Here is a 16,958-nt window from a genome sequence, read left to right as displayed (position 1 = left end):
TTCACTATCTAAAACATAAAGAAAAAAACTTTAATACAGGAATTAAATGAAGATGATTTGTGCAAGACTGTTACGGTTTTTTAGTTTCCTAAAAGTGATATAAACAAGCAGTGTTCTGTATTATAATTTATACGTATGCTTTATTCTCGGAGTAGGAAACTTCTCCTAAATTTGAAAATTTATACGCATGTCTGATGATTATAAATGTAATTGTTTTGTTACAAATATAAATTTGCTAGGGAGAAATGATGCGTATATGACTTTAATCTAACAAAAAACACATTTTAATGACATGTAGCTGAAACAAGTTTGGTATTTGTTAAAAAGTTAACCTTTATTTTTGTACGTTTGTTTTTGACGATTGTTTTTCATCATTAACGATCACGATACATTTTCAGTATAATAGAAATTAATTATAGTAAAAATAAATACACATAGGTTTAACTAAAATATAATGTATCCACAATTCTACGTGAACATAGAATAATTGTTTTAAAGCAATATATATATATATATATATTGTTATTTTAATTTTAGTTTAAGAATGAATAACTGTTTCTAAAAGTGATTATTATAAATGAAGAGAACAATATGTACAATCACTTTTATCTTTATACAATCGTAATGTACCTTTTTTCTATAATCTATAGAAATAAATCTAATATGCTTTGTTGTCTAAATATCTAAATATTTTGACAAAAATATTCAGCTTTCACAGTCAATGCCGTGACCAGGATTCGAACCTGGGTTGTCGCGGCCACAACGCGAAGTACTAACCTCTATACGAGAGGTTAACAAAATTAGAAAAGCTCCTATATTTTTACTTATCATAATCATATTGTAATATAATAAAGTATTTGTGGCTCTTAATTTAACACTGTACTGATAAAAGGTCTGAAGGTCTATTGAAAGGAAATGCCTTAAATAAATTAAGTGAATATTTATCTTGAACTTAAAGTACAAAAAAAACAACTTATATTTTTAATGAAATTATAACTCCTGATATTAGTGTATTATATTGCACAAAACATATCAACAATTATTTTGGAATAAATGTTTTAATCACAAAATTTAAATTTTAGAGAAGTGAAAAGTGACTGACTTCATATGTTATCATAGTTTCTCATGACGTAATGGCTGCGAATATATCAAGAAAATGTTTAAACATTGGACACATTTCTGAGATGTACATTTATTATGAATAATAGGAGCTCATTTAGAACATGTTTTTAAACATCGTTATTTAGATAATTTATCAAGGTTATTTTTCTAAATGATTTATTTAAAAAATTAAGTTTATTCTAAAATTTTTATAGTATATTTTGCAATACCATTGATTGGGTTCTGTCTGAATAGGATATATTTCAGTATGCGAATCTAAGTCTACAGCTTTTGGATGTAAGATACCGTCATTACATTTCTCATACTAATATATAATAATATAATATATCTACTTCAAAAAAGAAAGAAAACATCAAATATAAAGGAAATAACTGTACAACGTACTTTTAACGCATCAATGTTCAATATGATAACACACGATTTAATTTATAGTTTACTGCGAGAGGATTTTCTATTTAATATGTAGGTATGACTCAATGACGTAGGATTTGAGACATTTAGTCCAATGAGAGAAATATTATTTTCTTCTCGTCCATTTTATGTTTTATATTTCTCTCATATAATATTCATGATAATGTTATAACACAATAATAAAATAAATTTGATTCTCCGTCCTTGGAAAGTTTCTATGGTGCTTGTGTATGTAAAGAGTAGACTTCCAATACAATGTCTCTTTTGACTGTTTTATGGAACATTTTTGTCCAATATTCCTGCTATTTATTTCAAGCAATAAGAAGTACAACAGAATAATATTGTTTCCACGTATCTCTGACGTAATATAACACTTCCTACGTAACAAATGTTGTGGCATTTTGTGATATTATTGTAAAGACGAAAATAAAATGATATAATTAAATAAGTTGTTTTTGTTACTTTTGTCTATCTGGTGTGTGAGCTGTTCTAAATGAGAATGCAACCAATTGGTGTTTATAATAATTTGTCGTATGCTATAAGCATCGTCAGGAGTTTATAATAAAATGCAAATGTTAAACATGGTCTTATAATTGTTATCAAATATATATTTTTTTAATGTGATTGACATTCGTCATGCACTGAGCTTCTCGGTAAACACACAACATATAAGAAATCACGTGTCTCACATTTGCACTATTTGATGTAAATCGACTATGATTGTCATGTTGTTACATTTTTAATGTCTAATAAAAGATATGTTTTGTTATGTTATGTTTATTCATTTTAAAAGCAATAATTGATAAATTAAACGTATGTACCGGATAAAATCTGGCAAGACAAAATATATATGTCTTTTGTTTATATGGTATGAAGGCGGATGGATCCAATTTATCAATATTTTATGCACGTGATTCATTTGTCCTGGACTTACAGCTGCACTGACTTATTATGTAATTTTAAAACCTGAAGTTAGTACAAATAAGCTTGTTTTCATTTCATTTAAAAATTGTGTATTTAGAGAAGAGAGTAAGAGATATGTTGTATATAAAAATCAAATGTTATGTAGATTGTCAATGAGGTCAATTGAAATAATAAAGAATTGAAACAAATGCCAACAAGTTTGTTTCACTTTTGTGATAAAATTAAAATTTAATTGTTCAAAACAATTATTGACATTTACAATGGAATATAATTAAGTTATCACGAAGCGTTGTCTCTAGTTAGTGTTCTAAGAATTTTAAAGTTTTGCAAGAATAATATTTCGTCAAATGATATTAAAATTGATAGGCATATCGCACACTGGCCAATATCAATGTTGTTTTGTTTTTTTTCTAAAAAATAAGCATGTTGGTATTCTAAGTCTTTTGAGTGAAAATGAGTTATGAAGACACAAAATACGTAATTCTATTATTAACATTATACATTCATAAATACCCTCAGAAAACTCATATCTTATATTCATTATAATATTAATGTTTTTAATATCAGCATTTGTTTGCCTTTTTTAATATTCTGAAACATCTAGTTATATGAGTACAGTTTATATCATGGCGAGAACATTGCGTCACAAAACATTCCACTATGGAATCGATTTCGAATCAAATTAAACATCTTTATGATAATGGCTCGTAATAAAAGATTTTACAATAATGTTGTTGTTTTTTTTTAAAGAGAATCGAATGATTAAAAATGTTTGCAATGTTTTTTGAATGAGGGATAATAATGTGGTCCTTGTACTAAGGTCACATTAGTGAATTCATTAAATATCCATAAACCTTTATATTCATAACTAGCTGAAACTGTAGTTCTTCTCATTCGTACTTAAATACACCTAAATAAAACGCAATAGTGATATTTTTTGTGTCATTTTGTTGAACTATATAACAACCATGTAAAAGTCAACATGAGTTTTACTCCATACGTTATTCTTAAATTAAAGGCATGTTATGCCTCAGCAATTATAGTTAAATAATTCCTTCATTAAAGAGGAAACATACGTTTTTTATTATTTAAATTATGGATTTGAGACACCTCAAAAAATATCTTTCTAATAGGACGTTAGTTTATAATACATTTTTGTAGTTTGAAATTAAGTAAGTATACCATTGTCTGCTTCGGCTAAAAACAATATAGGTTCATTGTATATTATCGTTTGCTAGAATTGCAAAAGGCAAATAAAGAGAAGTGAATAGATTAAAATATCAATTTTGATCGAACCAAACACAGTTATAAAAGACTATTTTATGAATCAACTCATGACTGACTGTGAAATAAGCACCAAAAACTTTTCATTAAGATGTTAACGTTTCAATGACAATGAGGATATTCATATATTCAAACTAAGAAACTTAAAACTTAGGCTTGTTCCAGCAAATGCGCCACAATAAATGCAAGGGTTTTTCCACATTTACAATGGATTTTACTAAAGCTACACACATATAATCGTGGAGAATAATCACATTATCTCATGGAAACAAAATTGTAGTTTAATGGGCTGTTCTTCCTGTAATTCGATATGTTAAATTCAAGATAATCTTTGCATGCAACAGAACAATTCTTTAAATACTCTATCAACTTTTACAATAACAGATCTGCTGTAACCAAACCGTTTTGTTAATTATTTAAGGGTAACAAAAAAGTACTGCAACATGTCAGTGTCATTCGGCTATCACTGTTGAACTGAAAGTTATGAAATGATTTCTATATTTCTTTTTTATGTTATGATTTGATTTCTTAATTCATCAAATCTTATTGTATGTTTAATGTCTGAAATATATAAACATTTGCTTATTGTATTCTTGGCCGTTTTATAGTTCATTTCTATCGAATATAATTATGATTCATACTATGCAATAAAACACGGATAAAGTTGGTTTATCGTCCTTGAAAAGTATCACTGTCTCTATAACGCTTTATCATTGTCTTTAACACTGTGTAACTATATCATGTTTTAATTTAGTTTTCATCCATCTTTCATAATCAGTTCTAGCTTAAACAAAGCGTTCAGCTGTGCAAAAACAACGACAATCAATGCTGTTGCCAGGACGCGAACATTGGTTGTCGTAACCACTATACGATCACGGCTATCACCGATAAACTACCAGTCATATTCTTCTTGATATCAGAATATATTCAAAAAACTAAAAATATTAAATTGATCTATCATAGATTGTCAAATTATCACATAGTCAGACTGCACTGAAGCGCAGCCTTACACTTGCATAATCCTAGTGATAAAGGCTAAGCATCGGTTCCAGCATCTTAAGGATTAATCAACTTAATAATATCTTTAAATATGTAGGTAAATACAAATGAGTATGATATAAAAACGTTGATGATGTTTTCTTTTGTGTCAGTCAAAGGTTCCAGAACAAACAAAGATACTGCCGTTCAAGGTTCATCTCTTCTTACCTATACGCTCTACCTTTCCTTTCCTTTTCGGATGCTCCACTTATACAATCTAATTTGTTAAGACATTATATGAGTACATTTTATGTCATTATACATTCATCAATACCCTCAGAAAACTCATATATTATATTCATTATATTATTAATGTTTTTAATATAAGCATTTGTTTGCCTTTTTTAATATTCTGAAACATCTAATTATATGAGTACAGTTTATATCATGACGAGAACATTGCGTCACAAAACATTCCACTATGGAATCGATTTCGAATCAAGTTAAACATCTTAATGATAATGGCTCGTAATAAAAGATTTTAAAATAATGTTGTTTTTTTTTAAAGAGAATCGAATGATTAAAATGTTTGCAATGTTGTTTGAATGCGGGATAATAATGTGGTCCTTGTATTAAGGTCACATTAGTGAATTTATTTAATATTCATAAACCTTTATATTTATAACTAACTGAAACTGTAGTTCTTCTCATTCGTACTTAAATACACGTAAATAACAACGCAAGAGTGATATTTTTTATGTCATTTTGTTGAACTATGTAACAACCATGAAAAAGTCAACATGAGTTTTACTCCATACGTTATTCTTAAATTAAAGGCATGTTATGCCTCAGCAATTATAGATAAATAATTCCTTCATTAAAAGGGGAAACATACGTTTATTATTATTTAAATTATGGATTTCAGACAGCGCATAAAACATCTTTCTAATAGAACGTTAGTTTATAATACATTTTTGTAGTTTGAAATAATGTAAGTATACCATTGTCTGCTTCGGCTAAAAACAATATAGGTTCATTGTATATTATCGTTTGCTGGAATTGCAAAATACAAATAAAGAGAAGTGAATAGATTAAAATATCAATTTTGATCGAACCAAACACAGTTATAAAAGACTATTTTATGAATCAACTCATGACTGACTGTGAAATAAGCACCAAAAACTTTTCATTAGGATGTTAACGTTTCAATGACAATGGGGATATTCATATATTCAAACTAAGAAACTTAAAACTTAGGCTTGTTCCAGCAAATGCGCCACAATAAATGCAAGGGTTTTTCCACATTTACAATGGATTTTACTAAAGCTACACATATATAATCGTGGAGAATAATCACATTATCTGATGGAAACAAAATTCTAGTTTAATGTGCTGTTCTTCCTGTAATTCGATATGTTAAATTCAAGATAATCTTTGCATGCAACAGAACAATTCTTTAAATACTCTATCAACTTTTACAATAACAGATCTGTTGTAACCAAACCGTTTTGTTAATTATTTTAAGGGTAACAATAAAGTACTGCAACATGTCAGTGTCATTCGGCTATCACTGTTGAACTGAAAGTTATGAAATGATTTCTATATTTCTTTGTTATGTTATGATTTGATTTCTTAATTCATCAAATCTTATTGTGTGTTTAATGTCTGAAATATATAAACATTTGCTTATTGTATTCTTGGCCGTTTTATAGTTCATTTCTATCTAATATATTATTCATACTATGCAATAAAACATGAATAAAGTTGGTTTATCGTCCTTGAAAAGTATCACAGTCTCTATAACGCCTTATCCTTGTCTTTATCACTGTGTGACTATATCATGTTTCTCTTGAGCGCTTTTTGATCGACATTTATCTTATATATATTCGGATTATATATTACAATAACAATGATTATGTGGAAACATAACTGAACAGTTAGCTGTATCTCTGACGCAGTTATACACTTCCCACGTAAAATGTTTTGTGCTAATATCATGATATTATTGTTAAGGCGAAAGTTAAATGTTGTTACAAATGTAATTTGATATGTTGTCTTTATAACTTTTGTCTATAAGGTGTGTGCGTATTTTTTAAATGTTACATAACCAAGTAAGGTTATCATACACTGCACAAGTAATTTGTAGCATATTATTATCATCATGAAGTACTATAATGGTAAGATATTAACTATAAATTAATTGTGACCATCAATGATATTCGTTGGAAAAAGGGAAATGGATAAATTATTTGTATCTACTGCTTGTTCAAAACTACGCAAAATAACTAGTTATTTTTTCAAACACATCTGTGTTTTCAAATAGCCAAACGTTGTTAAGGTATGAAAACGAGGCTATTTACCTGTCCAAAACCTTAATTTTTTATTTATTGAAACTAAAACCATATTTATATTCAACATTATTACATGAAAGGCAGTATAATTAGAAATATGTTTTAAGTCCGTCTATGTGTTTAATTGTTATTGTTTTACATGAGAATTTCAAGGACAGAAAGTTAATTGCATTTTCAGCCTCAGAGTTGACACATTTTTCGAATATAAATTTTTCACTATCTAAAACATAAAGAAAAAACTTTAATACAGGAATTAAATGAAGATGATTTGTGCAAGACTGTTACGTTTTTTTTTAGTTTCCTAAAAACAAAGTTACATATATGCGTAATATTTGCTCACAATGTCGTGCGATGAACAATATGTTCTGTTAAAATGATGTATGCAGGCGAATAGGCATTGGTTATAGGATTCTAGGGACGTGTTTTATCCTGACCTCCCCGGTGCTAGGGGGCGTAAGGGATGTTGCACGTATTCATTATCCCTCATGTACAGACTCATTCAAACCGTAATTCTGTTGTGATTAATTTTTCCGAGGAATCACTTTGTTTCCAAATTTTTTTTCAGGTACAATATTCCATTAACTTTAACCACTGTTTATAACGAAGTTCTAAACCTCATGTTACATGTATTGAAATTTCAAACAATTCATGTTTAAATTGTGTGAAAAGATACATTTAGCCATAATTTCAGGCATATGTTTTGTCCTGAATTTACAGCTGCAATATTCCTTGAACATGTTACAAGTTCTTGTCAAGAGGTTCCAAACCTAGTGTTACTCAATATTTTTAACATCTGTCCATATATGAGTGTTATTGATATTTTGTATGATATAAACAAGCAGTGTTCTGTATTATAATTTATACGTATGCTTTATTCTCGGAGTAGGAAACTTCTCCTAAATTTGAAAATTTATACGCATGTCTGATGATTATAAATGTTATTGTTTTGTTACAAATATAAATTTGTTAGGGAGAAATGATGCGTATATGACTTTAATCTAAAAAAACACATTTTAATGACATGTAGCTGAAATAAGTTTGGTATTTGTTAAAAAGTTAACCTTTATGTTTGTACGTTTGTTTTTGACCATTGCTTTTCATCATTAACGATCATGATACATTTTCAGTATAATAGAAATTAATAGTAAAAATAAATACACATAGGTTTAACAAAAATATAATGTATCTACAATTGTACGTGAACATAGAATAATTGTTTTAAAGCAATATATATATATTGTTATTTTAATTTTAGTTTAAGAATGAATATAACTGTTTCTAAAAGTGATTATTATAAATGAAGAGAACACTAAGTACAATCACTTTTTATCTTTATTAAATCGTAATGTACCTTTTTTCTATAATCTATAGAAATAAATCTATGCTTTGTTGTCTAAATGTCTAAATATTTTGACAAAACTATTCAGCTTTCACAGTCAATGCAGTGACCAGGATTCGAACCTGGGTTGTCGCGGCCACAACGCGAAGTACTAACCACTATACTACGGAATGCCGTTAGGGCCATCGCCTATGAATGGTTTGATCTGAAACGCGATACTCGACAGTACGATGATGAAAACGCGAAATCACGAAACTACGATGGTGAAAACGCGACAGTACGATGATGAAAACACGACAGTACGATAACGAAAACGCGATAATACGACAGTACGATGATGATAATACGATAAACTATCGTGTTTTCATCATCGTACTTTCGCGTTTTCACCATCGTAATATCGTGATTTCGCGTTTTCATCATCGTACTGTCGTGTTTTCATCATCGTACTATCGCGTTTTCACCATCGTACTATCGCGTTTTCCTCATCGTACTGTCGTGTTTTCATTATCGTACTGTCGTGTTTTCATCATCGTACTATCGCGTTTTCATCATCGTACTATCGCGTTTTCACCATCGTAGTTTCGTGATTTCGCGTTTTCACCATCGTACTATCGACTATCGCGTTTCAGATCAACACATTCATAGGCGATGGCCCTAACGGCATTCCGGAATGCCGTTAGGGCCATCGCCTATGAATGGTTTGATCTGAAACGCGATACTCGACAGTACGATGGTGAAAACGCGAAATAACGAAACTACGATGGTGAAAACGCGACAGTACGATGGTGAAAACACGATAGTTGATCGCGTTTTCATCATCGTAGTATCGTACTGTCGCGTCTTCATCATCGTACTATCGCGTTTTCATCATCGTACTTTCGCGTTTTCACCATCGTAGTTTCGTGATTTCGCGTTTTCACCATCGTACTATCGACTATCGCGTTTCAGAACAACACATTCATAGGCGATGGCCCTAACGGCATTCCGTACTATACGATCACGGCTATCACCGCTGAACTAACAAAATTAGAAAAGCTCCTATATTTCTACTTATCATAATCATATCGTAATATAATAAAGTATTTGTGGCTCTTAATTTAACACTGTACTGATAAAAGGTCTGAAGGTCTATTGAAAGGAAATGCCTTAAATAAATTAAGTGAATATTTATCTTGAACTTAAAGTTCAAAACAATAAACTTATATTTTTATATAACATATCAACAATTATTTTGGAATAAATGTTTTAATCACAAAATTTAAATTTTAGAGCCGTGAAAAGTGACTGACTTCATATGTTATCATAGTTTCTCATGACGTATGCTGCGAATATATCAAGAAAATGTTTAAACATTGGACACATTTCTGAGATGTACATTTATTATGAATAATAGGAGCTCATTTAGAACATGTTTTAAACATCGTTATTTAGATAATTTATCAAGGTTATTTTTCTAAATGATTTATTTAAAAATTTAAGTTTATTCTAAAATATTTTATAGTATATTTTGCAATACCATGTATTGGGTTCTGTCTGAATATGATATAGTATGCGAATCTATTTCTACAGCTTTTGGATGTAAGATATCATCATTACATTTCTCATACTAACATAATAATATAATATATCTACTTCAAAATGAAGAAAACATCAAATATAAAGGAAATGACTCTAAAACTCACTTTTAACGCATCAATGTTCAACATGATAACACACGATTTAATTTATAGTTTACTGCGAGAGGATTTTCTTTTTTATATGTAGTTATGACTCAATATCGTAAGATTTGAGACATTTAGTACCAATGAGAGAATATTATTTTCTTCTGGTCATTTTTATGTTTATATTTATCTCCTAAAATATTCATGCTTATGTTTTAACACAATAATAAAAAATGTGATTCTCCGTCCTGGGAAAGTTGCTATGGTGCTTGTTTATGTAAAGTGTAGTCTTCCAATACGATGTGTCTCCTTAAACTGTTTTATGGAACATATATTTGTCCAATATTCCTGCTATTTATTTCAAGCAGTAAGAAGTAGAACAGAATTTTATTGTTTGCACGTATCTCTGACGTAATATAACACTTCCTACGTAACAAATGTTGTGGCATTTTATGATATCATTGTAAAGACGAAAATAGAATGGTATGATTAAATAAGTTGTTTTTGTTACTTTTGTCTATCTTGTGTGTGAGCTTTTCTAAATGAGAATGCAACCAAATGTGTTCTCAATAATTTGTCGCTTGCTATAAGCATCGTCAAGAGTTATAATAAAATGCGAATGGTAAACATGGTAATATAAAATATCAAATACATATTTTTTTAAATGTGATTAGCATCCGTCATGCAATGAGCTTGTCGGTAAACACACACATATAAAAGAAATCACGTGTCTCACGTTTGCACTATTTGATGAAAATCGACAATGATTGTGTTGTTACATTTTTAATGTCGAACAAAAGTTATGTTTTGTTATGTTATGTGTATTCGTTTAAAAAGGAAATAATTGATAAATCAAATGTATGTACTGGATAAAATATGTCAAGACAAAATATATATATATTCTTTTTTTATATGATATGAAGCCGGATGGATCCAATTTATCAATAATTTATGCACGTGATTTATTTGTCCGGACGTACAGCTGCAATGACTAGTTATGTTATTTCAAAACCTGTAGTTAGTACAAATAAGCCTGTTAGTTGAATTTCAAAATTATGTATTTAGATAAGAGTGTTAGTGATATGTTTAAAAAAATCAATGTTATGTGTAGATGTACAATGAGATGAGTTGAAAATAAAAATATTTGAAACAAATGCCAACAAATGTGTTTCATTTGTGTGATAAAATTAAAACCTAATTTTTCAAAACAATAATTGACATTTACATTAGAATTTACTTAGTTATCATGAACCGATGTCTCTAGTTACTGTTTTAAGAATTTAAAGTTTTGGAAGAAAAATAGTTCGTCAAAGGATACTGAAAATTGATAGGCATATCGCAGACTGACCAATATCAATGTTTAAAATTTGTTTCAAAAATAAGCATGTTAGTAAACTAAGTCTTTTGAATGAAAATAATATATGAAGTCGCAAAATACGTAATTGTATTTTAATAAAATGCAGCTGAAAGTGGTATGTGTTACAAAAAAGTTGAATCTGTTTGTTGAATATTTGTATTTAATTAAGTGGTATTTTTATCAACAGCGATTATGTCATAGATTTTCAGCGCAATAGTGATCAACAAATTCGAAATTTAACACTTGGAGGTTTGTCTAAACAACATTCATTAATAATTTTACACGAACAAAGAAAATACAGAATTTATTTAAATACAATTTTAAAACGTAATATAACTGTTTCTTAAATTGATAAAGTGAAAAGAGCAAAAGTACCATCATTTTGATTTATGTAATCTTAATTGATCAGTCGTATAAATCTATATACATGTATTAATAAAATATATATTTTGTTGCATAGATATTCACATAGTTCACAAAAATGTTCAGCTGTGCCGAGACAGCGACTGTCACAGTCAATGCCGTGACCAGGATTCGAACCTGGGTTGTCGCGGCCACAACGCGAAGTACTAACCACTATACGATCACGGCTATCACCACTGAACTGACAGATTTTGTTTTACCTAGTTTGTATTTCTACTTAAAATCATAACAATTTATTGGCATTATAAAGTACTTATAGCACTTAATATAGCACTGTACTGATAAGAATTGTGTGAAAAGAAAACTTTATAAGAACCTAAAATATAACCAAAATGCCTTTTTTGTTGCTTTTAAAGGCTTTTTAAACTTTATAATCGTGGGAGAATAACATAACAACCGCATATACAAGTTTTCCATAAACAGTGTTTAATGGCAGTTTAACACCGGTTTTTTTCTTCTTTGTCTATAGTAACAAAATAATGAGGAGTGTAAGAATCTTTCATTAATGACATAGATTTACTTAGATATTTGGCATTGTTAATTTTGTCTGTAAGTGATGAATTATATCATTTATTAAATGGTATTTATCTATCAAAAGAAGAAAGGATTATACATAATTTGTGTTATATTGAACAACATATCCACATGAGTAAGGAAAATTTAATCATAACTTTTAAATTTGAGAACTGTTACTTTGCAAGTTACTGTATTTCTTCACGACATCATGTCATAAATCCTTTTGAAAACAAAGATGACCGTGTCGGTTTAACAATGTAACCATTTATGACAAAAGTGCATGGAAATGCATGAAAAGCGTTTTTAATACATCATTATTAAGAATTAAACATTAGTATGTTCCAACATAATTAACTTTACTATATTTTACAATACCAAAGAAAATCACCTGATAACGAATGCTTGCTTAAACAAATTACATAGCCGTAAGCTGTTCTTATTTGTGCTTACAAGTACAAATGAAAAAAATATTCTTAATGGCATTACTCTTATTCTTGTAGAAACCTTAATTTGGCCTAGAGCGACACTGAAAACTCTTTGTAAATGATTAAACAATATTTGAAGCATGCACCTATTTTTAATGTTTATAATATTTATTTAAAAATATGACCAACTGTTGGGTATCCCACTTGTTTTATATTCTGTGTCTAATTTGTTTACTAGACATGTCAAATTCAACAATATTTTTAGAAAATTTTAAGTTTATATTCACTTTAATTTAATGCAAATAATCATATTTATTTTCAACATTTGATCAAATGGAAATGTTACTAGTATTATAGTCCATGTCTTTCCGTACTTCATTTAAAAGTGTCCAGTTGTCTCTTGTTTAAAAAAATTAATATATATTGTAAAAAAGTAAAGTTATCGGTGTCAAAGATATGAAAACTATGATATCGCTGTAAAAGTTAGCATTTTATACCAAATTATGCCGCACAAATACAGTATACATAAAAGTTATGATATCGCTGTAATTTTCAAGCATTTAAAGTAACAGCATCGGACACGGTGGATGCAGACATTTAATCATAGAAATTTATACAAGCAATGTAAGGAAATCTTGTGTAAGCATAGACATAATAATTTGAGATAGAAAATTTTTTTTCTTAGATTTTACCATTGACAATTGTTTGTCCTATGTTTTTTTTATGTAAAAATAAACAGTAGTGTTAATTTGCTTTCTTTTACTTTGAATTGCTTGTTTTTATTCTTTAATTATCATTACTAAATTGAACCCTTTTAACCGTCATATAATTGATACAAAGTCACCGGCATACAAGTAATTCTGTAAAAAAAGAGCATGCAATATGTACTGTAATTATCACAATTGTCTAAATAAACGCATGTGTTTAAGAACATTTTCACAAGTCAGAACGGTCAGCGAGATGATCAGCACCATTAAGTCTGGCTTCGAATAATAGATGCGAAATCCTTTCATGAATGTATAATCGGGACGAAATTTTACTTCCAAAAATAGGGGGATTCGGATAATGCATTTCGAATGATACGTTCGTATTTATATTAATTTATAAACGGGACCGCCGAACTACTTCGAATAATACCAGGTATTCGAATAAAGGGTTGTCGAATATTTGGTGTCGAGCTGTAGTTTGAATAGATGGATTTTTTACCATAATTTCAGGCACGTGTTTTGTCCGGATTTAAAGCTGCAATTGTAATGATTCTAAACATAGAGTTACTAAACCTTTTAACATGTTTAATATAGTTCATATGCATGCATAAGAGTGTTAGTGATATGTTGTATATAAACAAGCAGTGTTCTGTAGTAATATTTATGCTAATGATTTATTCTCGGACTTCTCCAGCATTGTGCATTATCAAACTTAATTTGTTGATGTTGTTTATTAAATAAAATATAATATATAATTCAAAGATAATTTAAAGATATAATTCAATTGTTCCAAGCTATTGTCATTTACAATGTAAATTATTTGAATTATCACGAATCGTGATCTGTAGTAAATGTTTTAACATTTGTTAATATTTGTATATCTTAATAGTTATATCTTAAAATTTTTAAAACTGTATATCGTCACAGGAAATTGAAATTGATATGCATGTCTGATAATTATAATTGTTCAAGCTTTGTTACACATACAAAAGACTTGTTGTTTAAATCATCCTCTTGAGGGGAAATGATATACATGTATGACATTAAACTAAAAAAACACAGGAAATAACGCAATTTTACTTTAATGAAATATAGCTAAAAGAGTAATATAAAATGGTATTTGTTTCAAACGGTAATTTCAAGCGTATTTTTGCTAGTTTCTTTTCCTTTTTTTAAATGTTCATTATAATATAACTTAACAGTAATATGAAAAAAACATTGAGGTTTCACTAAAGATAATTTATCAACAAATTTACATGAACATAGAATATAATGACTTGTTAAAATATGTTTTAATTATAGTTTATAATAAACAAAACTGTTTTTAATAGAACAATAATTACATGCAGTTTTATTTATATTCAATCGTAATGTATTTATATTAAGAAATCTATGCTTGCTTGCATGAATATCTAGAAATTTTGCCAAAATACATATACATTGAGGTTTTACTAAAAATTATTCATCATTTTTTTGCAAGACAATACACTTTTATATAGAGTTTTAAAGGATCTGTCTTATAATTTTATATAATTCAAAAGAAATCTATGTTCTGTGACATAAAAATTTAAATAGTTGTGACAAAAAAGAAGTTCAGCTGTGCCGAGACAGCGACTGTCACAGATAATGCCGTGACCAGGATTCGAACCTGGGTTGTCGCGGCCACAACGCGAAGTACTAACCACTATACGATCACGGCTATCATCGCTGAACTGACATGAATACATAAACCTCTATATTTTTACTTATCATAATTAGATCGTAACAGTCATAAGAAATACTTGTGGCACTTATTTTAGCACTGCACTGATAAGAGGTCCCGAACAATGTTTGTATAATAATTATTCTTTCTTCAATGACATAAATTTAAGATGCTTGACATTCACAAGGTGGTCTGTACGTAATGAATTATATTGTCTTAAATTTATAGAGGAGGAAATATCTTAAATAGATTGAATGCGTTTTCATCTTAAACTTAAAGTTAAAAAAACTACACCTTTCAATGAAATTTCAACACATTTATGATGATCTATGTGTTAAACGGTAGACGCCAAAATCCCTTAACATGTTAAATATTGTAAAATATAGAAAAACATTTTATCAAATTATTATAATTCAAATAATCACAAAGTCGCCTCAATAACACAATTATGAAATTTACATAGCAGGTCGATGTAATTTGAATACGTCAACATTTTTTTCTCTCTCAGGATATTTAAATGTGAAAATTACCTGCCAGTATCCACAAAAGGTCTAGACAAATCCAAACTGGTCATTTACATAAAAAAACTTTATGTCAGGTCAAATTGAAATGAATGTTAGAGAGTAAGCTTCAAATTACGAATTTCTATGGTCGAATAAGCAATTGTGCACGGGTATCAATGTATTTCAAATAAATGTTATCAAGTATATATTTGTTTTCTTCTCATTCTATTATTAAAAAAAAAAGTTAAAAGTATTATCATTTCGATGTGCGTCATGGTTTCTCAACGAATTTAAACTTGAAAGATATACATGAAAGGATGAAAGTAGTATTTTAAAGCAATCTTAAAAGGTTATTTCTTGCCTCAGGAAAAAATTATACCTATTTATATCCTATAGTAAAGACATGTCTGTGAGATATATGTTATCATACATGTGCTTTGCAATTATACTTTAATCATTTTTCTACAGGGATCTTATATATTTTTAATATTATAAAATATATTGTTAACTTCTCTTTCTTTCAATATTCTGTTTTCCGACTTTCAGCCTCAATTTCAGAAATAAACATAAAAACTATTCTTCATTTAAAAAATCGACCATGCCATGTAGGCTTTTGGTGGCCCTTCTTCTTTGGTAATATCTTTGCAACTTTTACTGCTGTACCAATGAACCTCCAAAATGATGCAATATCTAATCAGCAACGGAAATAGACGAATGATGTCTGAACGTATGGTTCCTAAAAATTGTACTTTTTGGGAAACTTCCAAAACTTTATACACAGAACAGAACAAATCGTGTATCCGAAACTTGACCATAATATGTAAACTTCTCGCGGTAAGAGTTTTAATAGTCCTGTAAAAGGGTAAATCAGACTTAATACAATGGTCAATCCGCAACAGAATCAGGCGAATAGTGTCGAACGATTGGCTCCAGGAATTGGTGTATTTTTCGGAAATCTCACTATTACATATCTAAAACTACAATCCCTCGTTGCCGCTTTCCTAGGATTAAAGCTTCGTACCTTATATTGCTAAAACGGAAATCCTCCAGACTTACACAATGGCTAATGGGCAATGGAATTAGACGAAAATAAATGTTATATGCAAAAAAAAAACAACACAACAACATAAAACGACTATGCCATTGTTCAATAGGTCACCAAGAATTTAAAAACCCTTTATATCGTTTAAAAGGTTTATTGCGATCGCTAGGTTATTTACATATCTTTTGGATTTCAGACTGATGACTGTCA

At 29.0% G+C, this 16,958-nt stretch overlaps 2 non-coding genes across 2 annotated transcripts; both read right to left on the bottom strand.

Annotated features, from left to right (window-relative positions):
- Nucleotides 1-11,949: 11,949 nt before the first annotated feature.
- Nucleotides 11,950-12,021, bottom strand: Trnah-gug (transfer RNA histidin (anticodon GUG)). Its single transcript has one exon. It is a non-coding gene; the product is annotated as a tRNA-His (tRNA).
- Nucleotides 12,022-15,128: 3,107 nt separating this feature from the next.
- On the bottom strand, nt 15,129-15,200 carry Trnah-gug (transfer RNA histidin (anticodon GUG)). The gene has a single exon. It is a non-coding gene; the product is annotated as a tRNA-His (tRNA).
- Nucleotides 15,201-16,958: the final 1,758 nt, after the last annotated feature.

This window comes from Ruditapes philippinarum, unplaced genomic scaffold (assembly GCF_026571515.1).
Source record: "Ruditapes philippinarum isolate M1 unplaced genomic scaffold, ASM2657151v2 ctg1826_1_1_1_1, whole genome shotgun sequence".
Taxonomy (NCBI): Eukaryota; Metazoa; Mollusca; class Bivalvia; order Venerida; family Veneridae; genus Ruditapes; species Ruditapes philippinarum.
Note: the sequence above shows the minus strand (reverse complement) of the source record. Positions and strands in the feature narration are given on the sequence as shown.